The following is a 13,882-nucleotide window of genomic DNA, read 5'->3' as shown; positions in this document are numbered from 1 at the left end:
TTGTGTTGGATAATATAAAGTGCTGTACAATAAACGATCGCACTCTGACAAGCTAATGAACAATATATACACGTGTCTTCGATACGTAACTTTGTGAACCTTCATTGTTTTTCCCTGTCCCTACTATAGTTTGGTTTTCTGATGATGTTATGATAATTTAGATTTATTGTTTGTTTTAGAACAAAGCCATATTAAGCCATCAACTGTGTCCATCTTAGAGTATCAAGCCCCATATTTTAGCGTTGTAGATCTAAAAACATACAACTGACCCACCGATGGACTCCTGCTTTAGATGTGGACATTTAACAGAAATAGCTATAGCTTCACGCATTCAAAGAATGGGTTCAAAAAGCCCTGAGACAAGATTTTGGTTTTTCTATTATTATTTTTTTCTATGGCGCTTTCACTGTCACTTAATAACCAACTAATATTTTAAACAATGGTACTGCCTTTTGGTTATGGCGCGCGACTCGCAATGTGAGAGTCAGGGATTAGAATCCTCTTTACCGAACATGCTCGTCCAAAATTAAATTATTAGTAACTTGTCTTGTTTATTTTCCTTCTTTTGTCCATTTTAGTGTTTGTTTTTGTTTTTTTACGATTAAAGTTAAATGAAGCGTGTGTAAAACAAGAAATCACTTTGTTTTGTCACCTTTTCAAAATCTTTAAATTCCATGTCTCGTAGAATGTACCAGGTTTTCAACGGGTAATCCAGAATACGACGTGTTTCAGTTACATCGAGATTGTGGCACAACGGTATGTCTGCGAATTTATTACACTAGAACTGGGTTTCGATACCCATGGTGGGTAGAGAACAGCTGGCCCTTTGTGTACCTTTAATAACAAACAACAATGGCCATTGCTCTTATGGCGCACCTGCGGCTGATATTTGAAGTAACGAACGCTTATGTGTGTGTTTTATAGCAAAGTCAAATGTGGCTGTTTGCTATGTCCGCCGAAGGGAATCAAACCCATAATTTTAGCGTTGTGAATCCGTAGACTTATCGTTGTCACACGAAACCCACAAGGCCACGCCCAGGGTAAGTGTGTCAGAAATTCGAACTTAATTACGAAGAACATGATAAAAATAACAGAACTTTGAAAGTTTTCGAAACGAATAGAATAGTGCTGGATAAATACGTCGTGCAGGCTTATGTTTACCAGTTAATTCACATCAAATCTTATAAGTACTGAAATTATAATGCTCATGTAAATTAACCTCATTCATATTTGGAAATTTAAGCACATTAGGTGTGTGTTAAGAAGAACTCTAATACACAGAAGAAATATGATTAATATATACGTATATATTTTAATCAACTTATAAGTACATAGCATCGTACGTTCCAACTTATTTAAAATTCTTTGGAGCTTTAAGCTCAATTTTACAAATAAACAGATTTCGTAGCTAAGCCAGTAACTAACAGGTAAATTGTGTTTGTCATAAGACATTATGTTAGGCCTATTATATTTTTAACAGGCCAAGCGCAATAAATATAGTTAATTATATCATTGTTCACCAGCTGTTAAAAGCTCACAACATAACAGTTGGCAGGTTAATGTTAAAATTATAACCCTATACATTTAATCTTACCTTTTACCGAGTCTTTAATAATACAGTGGTAACACTGTTTATTTAGAGTCGCGTTCTGAGAAACATTCCACTCTGCAACAAAAATGTTATCGCTGGTTAGTCAAAACTTACTAGCATGGTTCTTTCATACCTGATACAAAACCAAGAAAAGCCAGCGGACTGTTATTCACAAGTTAATAGCCTAACCTCGGCGAGACCTAGTGGATTGAACAAGCCATTACAAAGATTTGAAATATTTATTTTCTAACATGACAGCCATCTTCTCTCGAGAAGCATGTTCTGACTCAGAATTAGTACATGTACCACACTTGCGCCATGAAACTTTGTTTTTTTATACTCTTAATTAACAGCTAAAGTGTTTCTTCTGGGAATCTCCTGTCATGGTTGTATAAACTCATCCCATCAAGTGATTCCCAGAACAATATTCTTTATATTAACTTTCATTAGTTTTTTTATTAATATTAGGTTTCAGGTTGCTGTCATAAAAACAATTATTTTAGTAAAGGGCACGTAATCAACGGCCTGCAATATTTCTGTTTAGAAAATTTGAAATGATGTTGCATTCTCCATGCCCGGCATGGCCAGGTGGATTGAGGCGTTACACTTGTAATCTGAGGATCGCGGGTTCGAATCCTCCTCGTCGCACCAAACGTACTCGCCCTCCCAGCCGTGGGGGCGTCAAAATGTAACGGTCAATTCGTTGGTAAAAGAGTCGCCCAAGAGATGGCGGTGGATGTTGATGACTAGCTGCCTTCCCTCTGGTCTTACACTACTAAATTAGGGACGCGAAATTAAAAAAAAACTACTACTAAACATAAATAACAGAACATTTGACAGTCCACTAATGTTTCAAGGAAACTTTGAATACTACGCATGATGAACTTAAACACGAATAAAATTATGTAGTTGAGGATAAGTATTTATTTTAAACAATTATACTTGGCCCAGGTACAGCACAGTTCATTATACTTCGATCTGTTAATCCGAAGACCAATGATTCGCGACTCCTTTCCGCAAAATTAAGACCTGCACTTTGGCGTCGCGAGTGTGTTAAATGAGAGATGTTCAAATCCAATTAATCGATTAAAGAAGCTTTAAATGTTGGCGGTGAGTGGTGTTTACTAGTTGCCTTCACTCTAGTCTACCAGTTCAAACTTAAAGACGTCTAGCACAATTAGTCCTAGTAGAACTTTAAGGGAATATCGAAAACAACGTACAAGATCTGAGAGAAACAGCACAGAATGTGGATGCCATTTTGAACTCTGTGAATTATCCAACCCGACGTCTAACCTTGATCCCGTCATTTTAACGTGCAAAGAGATAAAAAACTACCAACTTCTGTTTAGCATTTGGCTGAGATCCAAAACTCGAATGGTTTTAACGCTTTGCCATGACCTTGAAGGTGTTGCATCGGGCAGACATTTAAATACCCGTCTTAATTTCTATATTTTGTGCAGATTCCTTGGCCCTGAAAAAAAAAGGAAGTCTCTAAAGATGCTACTAGCGAAATAAATTATTGTTTAGTAGTTTTTAATGGCATTACTAGTGAAGTAAATTATTGTTTAGTAGTTTTTAAGGGCATTACTAGCGAAGTAAATTATTGTTTAGTAGTTTTTAAGGGCATTACTAGCGAAGTAAATTATTGTTTAATAGTTTTTAAGGGCATTACTAGCGAAGTAAATTATTGTTTAATAGTTTTTAAGGGCATTACTAGCGAAGTAAATTATTGTTTAATAGTTTTAAGTTTTAAGTAGTTTTTAAGGGCATTACTAGCGAAGTAAATTATTGTTTAATAGTTTTTAAGGGCATTACTAGCGAAATAAATTATTGTTTAGTAGTTTATAAGGGCATTACTAGCGAAGTAAATTATTGTTTAATAGTTTTTAAGGGCATTACTAGCGAAATAAATTATTGTTTAGTAGATTTTAAAGGCACTACCAGTGAAATAAATTATTGTTTAGTAGTTTTTAAGGGCATTACTAGCGAAGTAAATTATTGTTTAATAGTTTTTAAGGGCATTACTAGCGAAATAAATTATTGTTTAGTAGATTTTAAAGGCATTACTAGCGAAATAAATTGTTTAATAGATTTTAAAGGGCATTACTAGCGAAGTACCAGTTTTAAGGGCAACTAGCGATAAATTATTGTTTAATAGTTTTAAGGGCATTACTAGCGAAGTAAATTATTGTTTAATAGTTTTTAAGGGCATTACTAGCGAAGTAAATTATTGTTTAGTAGTTTTTAAAGGCATTACTAGCGAAATAAATTGTTTAGTAGATTTTAAAGGCACTACCAGTGAAATAAATTATTGTTTAGTAGTTTTTAAGGGCATTACTAGCGAAATATTCTTTATCAGTTTGTTTTTAAAGGGTGCTTACTCTGAGATTTGAAAGTTTAGCTTAATTTGAACATGAACACTGTACAAGAGTGACAGAGAAACGTCTGAACAAAATGTTTACTTTAACCTGTACTATTAACATTAAACTTTTGAACGTTCATTCATTAATCTGTTCATCCTAAAACTCAACCAGATTTTGTTACTTCGTGAAGTACAGGGTCATTATATACATGTGCGTGTGTGTGCGCGCGCACGTATTTCAGTTTGCACGAACACCTTGGAGATTATATGTACCTAGCTAAACTTAGTTTTTATAGGACACATTTAAGTGATCCATTTGCGACTAGTGCTTAGCGTGCCCAGAGTGCTAACCACATGATTCATGGTTTGCGCAACACTCCCATAAGAAATAAGCTCTTCTCACTTTGGGACTGTGGACGTGCTTAAGTGACGTTAAGGTTCCATATCTCTTAAATAGGTATAGTCTTAAGAATTGGTGTTGTGTTCATTAGGTGCATTTCCTCCATCCACTAGTTTAAATTTGACCTGGTATGGCCAGGTGGTTAAGGCGCTCGACTCGTAATCTGAGGGTCGCGGGTTCGAATCTCCGTTACAAAAAACATGCTAGCCCTTTCAGCGTTATAATGTGACGGTCAATCTCAGTTGGCGGTTGGTGGTGATGACTAGCTTCCTTCCCTCTAGTCTTACACTGCAAAATTACGAACGGCTAGCGCAGATAGCCCTCGTGTAGCTTTGCGAGAAATTTAAAAAACAAACATAGTTCAAATTTAGGACTTTGTACAAAGACTCCTTGCACATTTTTTAAACAAACTGTGAAATAAAAGTACCACAACGTTTGCTCTAAACCCTCCTCTAATTGTCCTCTAATTTTGCATGTAGGCTCTTTGTTCATGGGAATTCTTATAACTTTAATTTAAATTTTTACATCGATTTCGACCTTTCTTGTTTTTATGTCTAGAATTTCACGTGCACATTAGAAAAATTTCGGTAGTTAACTTATTGAAGTAGGCTTTATTAGTAACACTCAAACACAACGTCGTAAAGAGAACATGAGGAAAAATTCACGCTAATAAACAAGACCTGTAACCAAGAGGTTTCAAACTCTTTTCAATGAATTAAGACCCGAAATTCATAATGTATAAGGTCTGGCATGAACTGGTAGTCAGAGCGTTCAACTTGCATTATGTAGGTCGTGGATTCGAATCTCCCATAATCAAACGTGGTTACCCTTTCAGCCGTAGAGGCATTGTTATTCCTTGGTTGAAAGATTAGCCTAGGAATTGGCGGTGGGTGGTATTGCCTTCTCTCTCGTGCATTACTGCTACATTAGGGACTGCTAGCACATATAGTCCTCGTAAAGCTTTGTGCTTTTGTCGAAACAAATCAAACCATAAATGTGTATTTTAAGAAATATTTTTTTTTATTTTGTCAGAATTGCTACATCCAGTGTTTTAAATTTTAATTCACGTGTGAGTAATGTTGAATTTTTACAATGAATGTTATTTATACTTTCAAGAATGTCGTTTCTTTGTTGTGAATAAGAACCTAAGGAATGTAATAAAGAAGGAAAATAAAAATATGGAGAAATCATTTTGTTATGTTTTAGTTTAGTTTTAGTTTTCTCTTATAGCTTTTGTGAAATATATAATATGTTTGAATGTAGTGCATAACAAAATTAAATACTTTTCATTTTGTTGTTATCAGAATACATGGTAAGCATTCTCCAACAGATCTGAACTTTTCATTTTGTTGTTATCAGAATACATGGTAAGCATTCTCCAACAGATCTGAACTTTTGATTTTGTTGTTATCAGTATACATGGTAAGCATTCTTCAACAGATCTGAACTTTTCATTTTGTTGTTATCAGAATACATGGTAAGCATTCTCCAACAGATCTGAACTTTTCATTTTGTTGTTATCAGAATACATGGTAAGCATTCTTCAACAGATTTGAACTTTTTTTTTGTTTTAAGTGTGTTAACGTAACTGCCAATGCGAGTTTATACGTAACTCATTAGGTTATATGGTATGTAAGCTGTCATGTTTATGTGTTCTACAGAGCTTTCATTTGAAAACTTGAAGAGAGTTTTACTATCAGCTTCAAGAGGATTTCAGCTTTAAAGCTTTAAAGGGAGTTTCACTGTCAGCTTTTAAAGGATTCAAACTTTAAACCTTGAAGAGAGTTTCACTCTCGGCTTCAAGAGGATTTAAACTTTAAAGCTTGAAGGGAGTTTCACTGTCAGCTTTTAAAGGATTCAAACTTTACACCTTGAAGAGAGTTTCACTCTCGGCTTCAAGAGGATTTAAACTTTAAAGCTTGAAGGGAGTTTCATTGTCAGCTTTTAAAGGATTCAAACTTTAAACCTTAAAGAGAGTCACTCTCGGCTTCAAGAGGATTAAAACTTTAAAGCTTGAAGAGAGTTTCACTCTCGGCTTCAAGAAGATTCAAACTTTAAAGGTCCGGCATGGCCAAGTGGTTAAGGCACTCGACTCGTAATCCGATGGTCGCAGGTTAAATCCCAGTCACACCAAACATGCTCGCCCTTTCAGCCTTGGGGGTATTATAATGTGACGATCAATCCCACTATTAGTTGGTAAAAGAGTACCCCGCGAGTTGGTGGTGAGTGGTGATGACTAGTTGTCTTCTCTCTAGTCTTACACTGCTAATTTAGGAACGGCTAGCGCAGATAGCCCTCGAGTAGCTTTGCGCGAAATTCAAAACAAACCAAACTAACTTTAAACCTTAAAGAGAGTTTCACTCTCGACTTCAAGAGGATTCCAACTTTAAACCTTGAAGAGATGTTGAATCTCAGCCTCAAGAGGATTCCAACTTTAAAGTTTAAAGAGAGGTTATTTCTCAAAGCTTTAAATCAACCTAATTTTCAACACTTCAAGAGAGTTCTAGTTTCAAAACTTCATAATTGTATCGCTTTCAAAGTTTATAGAAGGATTTTAGTTTCAAATTACTTCTGTTTTGGGATATTCTATGAATGAAATATGTATATTGGTTATATTAACTGGGATATTCTATGAATGAAATATGTATATTGGTTATATTAACTGGGATATTCTATGAATGAAATATGTATATCTGGTTGTATTAACTGGGATATTCTATGAATGAAATATGTATATCTGGTTGTATTAACTGGGATATTCTATGAATGAAATATGTATATCTGGTTATATTAACTGGGATATTCTATGAATGAAATATGTATATCTGGTTGTATTAACTGGGATATTCTATGAATGAAATATGTATATCTGGTTGTATTAACTGGGATATTCTATGAATGAAATATGTATATCTGGTTGTATTAACTGGGATATTCTATGAATGAAATATGTATATCTGGTTGTATTAACTGGGATATTCTATGAATGAAATATGTATATCTGGTTATATTAACTGGGATATTCTATGAATGAAATATGTATATCTGGTTGTATTAACTGGGATATTCTATGAATGAAATATGTATATCTGGTTGTATTAACTGGGATATTCTATGAATGAAATATGTATATCTGGTTGTATTAACTGGGATATTCTATGAATGAAATATGTATATCTGGTTGTATTAACTGGGATATTCTATGAATGAAATATGTATATCTGGTTATATTAGCATCGTTTTTCATGTAATTATTTCTATTCAAACAACCCCCTAGTAGCACAGCGGTATGTCTACAGACTTATAACGCTAGAAACCGGGTTTCAATATCAGTGTTTGGCAGAGCACGGAGAGCTTATTGTGTAGCTTTGTGCTTAACTTCAAACAAACCATTTAAACAATGTAACAAACTATATAAAGTATATACTGTTTCTGTCCTCAAAGTGTTTGTTTCTTACCACACACTGCTTCACTGTAACTTGCATCTTTCAAACTCTTGTCACATCCTTCGTTACCAGTTCAGGTAGGTTGCTCCACGTTTTCTCTCATCTTAACATCGAATCTCCCATCCAGTAACGTAAAGAAGAATGTTATATCATTGAGTGAGTTAAAATTTTGATCTACGAGTTAACTGTGAAATGCTGATGTTCTATAGCTATTCTATCTTTCTCAAGAAATTCTGTTGAATATTGACGTCACACAATGCCCACAAAGTGACACATTCGTGCACACTACTTTTGTAAGATCCCATTGGATTTTGTTTGTCTCAAGTTACTGTCTGCTTACTATGGTGAGTATTTTTTCTTTAGAGGGAAGAATATTTCTGTATGTTTTATGGGCAATGGATGTTTTTGACATAATAAACGCCAGTATAAACTATCTATAACCAAAATGTGATGAAATATAAAGATTATTATTGTCTCAGCGCCTGGTCTTGTTTCATCCACACCAATGTAAGTTACTCAGCAAGTATATGAACGGGTGGTGAACACCTAATTTTAACGTTTCACGACATACTTTGGTGTTGAATGCCATTATTTTGGAAGTTGTGATTTAAAAGAGGACACATGCATGAATGGGCTGTATTGACCACAGACAGACAAACCAAGCTGTAGGTTTTTCAAACCAGATATCAGAATGGAAGTAGCAAGACAGACAGACATTAAGTATTTGGCATCAACTGGCAGCTCTTTTTGTCACACTGCCATAATTACTTCTCTATAGCGTCTTGGCTCGAGGGATGTAGGCACGGTGCCAGCACGAGCTGCCGCTAGAGGTCACATGGTAACGCTTACAAGTACTTGTAAAGCTGAGCTGTAATTAGGGGCATAACCTTGGAACATGAATTATAGGCGTCTGAAAGACTTAACCCAAGTTCCTAGGTGTCTTTCACGTAATTTTAGCTCTTTTTATTTTTTTATTTTTTTAATGCTCTTACCGTAACACACCTAACAAAAACTACCCAAACGTGCAGCCTGGTTTTGACAGCTCACACAATAATTGAAATGTAGTGCACGAAATACTTGAATTTTTATTTTCTGGAAAAAACGAATTGTAAATTTCTAAAATTAGTAAATATTTAATGCGGGTTTTCTGGGAGCTGTCAAAATAGCCACAATTTATTGAAAGTTTTTATGTCTAGTTAATGATTCAAAAGGAAAAAATAAATAAACAGCCTGACAAATGTAATGCTCTTAAAAATTACGTTTAAAACATTTAAATTGCGGTGGTATCTAATTGGAGTAACCGTTAGGGTAGGAACGTTGGAACCAACGGATTTATTAAAAATATAGTTTTGTAAAGTAGCCAGTTTGGTTACTTAACTAAACCTACATAGTTTTTAGACGAGAATGCAAAGAAATTGGCAGAAATGTTTGAACTTTCTTAAAACATGACAAACATTATAAAAATAGAATATCTGTGTATAATAAAATATACTCAAAAAATAAAAACGCATGAGTTGACTTCAAGAAAATCTTTTTCTGTTGTTTGTGTTCAATATTTCGCTTGTAAAGCTTTTTCAGAGAAGCGATTTGATCGGAATTATATATACGTGTATGTATATATGTGTGTATATACCCACACATACACATTGTTGGAATAATATTGTGTGATATCTCTATTTTACTAGTATATCTCATAATACCCAGTGTGGATTACATTGTCTAAAAATGACTTATAATAATATTATTAAAACTATCAGAGCAGAAAATTTGGCGTTAGTTATGTTTCTACATGGTACAGAACATGCGCAGATTCAATAAAAGCCTGCACGTGAATAATCTTAATCTAAGACTACGCATGCGCATTCTTGATTAGCGTCTCAGCAGATTCTTGTAGACCTGTGATTTCACGTGCGTCGAATGTACTGTTTCTGAAACTTTGCAGAACTTTTGTTTATATTTGATCACGTGCTTGGTTTTTTTTGTTTGTTTTGTTTTTGTGATATATTTTCTTAACATTTGCGAAAGTAAACAAAATATTCTAAGTAATCATTATAACATATTTTAAGGGATTTAAAAATCATTTTGGAAATCAGTTTGAATTCGATTTTACGTCTGAACGAATTAAAATGCTTATATGAAAATCTGTAATATAGTTCTGGAAATTATTTTCCTAACCAAATTCTGTGGGTAGGAAATTCCCTTGCAATCGGGTTTCACTGTATGGAATTGCTACGTTGCAAAATAACATTAAAACTTGTGTCATTAATCGTAACAAATATATCGTGAAGATTAACACTGAAAATTAATTAGCTAGTAACACTATGTAACAAAATTGTTACCTGGGCAGAAAGTGTTATTTCCCAATTGCTTATACTTAAAGTAAATGGAAAAGATCTGTTTTCTCTTCAAACTTTGCTTTTGTGACCTCGGAGAGTATAACGAAAGCATGATGGGAGACTGACTATATTTGAGAGTGCGTATGTGTGTTTTCTCATAGCAAAGCCACAACGGGCTATCTGCTGAGCCCACCGAGGGGAATCGAACCCCTGATTTTAACGCCGTAAATCCGTTGACTTACCGCTGTACTAGCGGGGTCATATTTGGGAGTTGAGACGTGAAAGTGATTTACATTACAGTCGCAAATCTAGAAAAACTACTCACTTCTGAACATTGTTGTATAACTAGTATACATACATGTAAATCTTGATTCATATGTAGTTTTATTCAGACCTTATGTAAATGAAAATGTGCAAATTTGCCCGCTTTTACATAGAAAATAGGTTAATTTCTAAATTTCATTATCCACGTCACAGAAACAAAGTTTGAAGAGAATAATGGCCACTTTCTGTACTTTTACACATAAGCAATTAAGAAATAACACACACAAATGCAACTTGAACGTTTGAGGAAACGTATATAAACCATAGAAGACAAAAGCAACACGTATTGATGTTATAGAAATCATAAAGTATACATACTTTGTAGAATGTGAGTTATATATTGCTTTCCTACATCTAGAATACTAGAATACGTTCCATTTTTGTATTAACGTAGTAATAATTCTACCGTTATTTAAGTGCCTAATACCTGGGTAAAATACCTGTTTGTTTTTTTCCCACAAAATTAACCAAGGGCTGCCTATACTAGCCGTCCCTAATTTAAAAGCGATAGGTAATAGGGAGGGCAACTAGTCAACACTACCCACCGCCGACGTTTGGACTACTGTAAACGTATAATGTGATTCGCTGTTATATCACAATGTTTCTATGGCTGAAAGGGGTGAATCACGTGTTAAAGAAAAATAAACCGTATTAAAACAAAACATTTTAAAATGACTTAGCGGTGAAGTGAGGTGTAAAAAATTAAACCAATAAATTGAAAAACTATTAGTGAGAAAATAGAGGTTAAGAGGAGAAATGGGGGTTGATTAAGATGGGGGAAATCGAGGTTAAGAGGAGAAATGGAGGTGGATTAAAATGGGGGAAAATCAGGAAGGAAAATTTATTTAAAATGTCAAATGAGAAAGAAGTGATTTCACTCAACCATAGCCTGGTGTTGACGAAAGTGTATTCAACCAAGTAAGTACGCTTCAACTAGACTCATTGTAGTTGATTATTCACTTTGTCTGATTATTCTTCCCCATTCCCTGGACTGCTTACCTAGAATACGTTCCATTTTTGTATTAACTTAGCAACAATTCTGCCATTATTTAAGTGCCTAATACGTGAGGAAAATTATAAAACGTTAGCAGCCTTAACTGACGATCTTAGGGAAGAATGTTTAAACTTAAGTTAAAAATACGTCAGAAAAAAAATGTAATGGTTATTTTATCATGAGAGGTGCACGCTTCAAACACTTTTATCCTATTTCCTTTCTGTTTTGAACTTAATGTGATGGCCAGTTAGGCCTAGTATTTTGGTTGCCCGGATTGAATTAATGGCTCGCGACTCGTTGCTGAAAAGAAAAAAAAAGTGCTCTGCACTCTGGGGCCTTGTGTGATTTATACAGTAGTGACGATCGAACTTAGTATTCAATCAGGCAAGAAAAGCTCGAGAATTGTTGTTTGATAACAAACTTCCTTTTCTGTCTAGTCCATCTATTCTAAGTTAATATTTCACACAAAACACGGATGCAATTTTCTCGTAAAATAATGACTTTGAAGTATTTTTGATGTTGGTAAGTGATACTTACTTTTATCACTTACATATTTTCTAAGCCTGATTCCTACAGTACATCAAAAATCCTGAATGCAGTTGTTTGAATAAATTAAAATTTCGTTTTCGGGGTAGTGTGAAATCCTCGTTTAGTTATCCGTGAAAATACTTTATATCGTAATCTTTCTAAGCCATATTTTGATATTATGTTTAGGGTTGATGCAGAGTGGTGGACACAAATTGGGTTCAAAACGTTCACAGAGCCCCGTGGAGAATTTACTTTTCATAAGATATTATTGGAATAGAGGCTAAAACTAAAGGTTGCAATTATGTGTGTATGTGTAAATGTATAAAAATATTATTCAGATAGTGAAAACGGCTTTGTGTTCTTTCAGATGTCCACATAAATTTGCAGCGAGTCACTTTGAGATAAACAAACAAATGATAATCTTGTATTATTATAAGTTATATATTTCTAGTTTGATTTTGATGTTACCACAATTAAAGATGATGGGTTTTAATCAATATTTGACTTTTTATCTCTACAAATCAATTATATAGCAACAGAATGTATCAAAATCATGTCTTATAACAAACGAATTTCAGCTGTGTAGTGTTATTTCGGTATTCTTAATATTCGAACTGTACATTGTAATACGTAGTATTATCTCCTCGAGTAATGACGATTGTGATTGTCACCAAGTTGTGCCTTTTTTAGATTAGGATGCCACGTATTCATTGAATTGTCAGCCTGATTGGAAGCGACAAGAAAGGTGAATAACATACGTACTTTCCAACACTCCTCTTGTCTGCGATTCTACTTTATTACGTAATTCAGTTAAGTTAATCTTTTGTAGAAAACGTGGAGTGTACCTGTGCATAAAAACAGCTAACAATCTTTATCAAGCTCCAAGTTGGTGCCATTTCTTTTGCCAAAAATCTTCTGTAATCTGAAAACTTTTGTGCTGTCAAACTTGTATATCTGCCAAGTATTCTTTTAAATAAATAATGCCAGTTGTTTCGTAAGCATTCATCAGAGATCGATAAATTATGTCTGTCTGTCTGTGTATTTTCCTATAGCAAATCTAGATCGGGCTATCTGTTGAGTAAGTCTGTCTACAAAGTGTAAAATATCCGAATATGGATCACTCAACTAATAATCTGTACCCCACCAGCTGTGATGTTTTTTTTCACTTACTTCAGTATACCAATAAAATAATCGATACCTTTCCATGTATACATTCTGGAGTACGTTTGTGAATATATTTTATAATTGTCGATCTAAGAAATAAGAGGAAAGTGAAATAACTATTTATAAAAGTGTCACTGATTTATCTTTATTAAACGTGTTGTATCACTCATTCTGTGGTTATGGTAGAAATGAAAATAGCATTTTATTTTTTGACGGTGTAACGCAGCCCTGTTCTTTGGCCATTGGTTATCTAGATGACTGACTTGGAAACCTTTTTACAATTATATCATTTTGGGTACTGTTTTGATGTAATTTTTAAGATTTTAAATGTTTCTTTAAAACTGATGTAATTAAATAATAACTGTTATAATATAGGTGAAAAACAAAAGAAAACATATCCACAGTGGTTAACCCTTCAGGAATAAGAATTTTAAAACTGGATATCTTAATTTGGACCATAAAAAATGAACAAAGTTTTAAAGACTGAAGAACTATGTTGTCAGAGAGCTATATCATTACAAGATTACATTCAGTTTCTAACCATCCACTAAAAGCGATCTTTGAGACTCTGAAATGTGAGAGCTTAGTTATTTGAAGTTTGGGTCAAGTTGTTTTCTCTGAAGCATTTACTTCCTTAATTTCTCTTGTTTCTAAAACCCTGAACTTATTTTTGTGAGCAAAACCCAGAGGGCCTAATGCTGAATAAGAAAAAGTAATATAATTCTCAACAAGAAGTT

The 13,882-nt window shown here is 34.1% G+C and overlaps 1 protein-coding gene across 5 annotated transcripts in view; it reads left to right on the top strand.

Moving 5' to 3' along the window:
- LOC143240948 (uncharacterized) overlaps positions 1–13,882 on the top strand; it is a 143,274-nt gene that overhangs the window by 105,428 nt on the left and 23,964 nt on the right. The gene's annotated exons all lie outside the window — the stretch shown is intronic.

This window comes from Tachypleus tridentatus, chromosome 13, assembly GCF_004210375.1.
Source record: "Tachypleus tridentatus isolate NWPU-2018 chromosome 13, ASM421037v1, whole genome shotgun sequence".
NCBI classification, from domain to species: Eukaryota; Metazoa; Arthropoda; class Merostomata; order Xiphosura; family Limulidae; genus Tachypleus; species Tachypleus tridentatus.
This window is presented reverse-complemented; position numbering and strand designations above follow the sequence as displayed.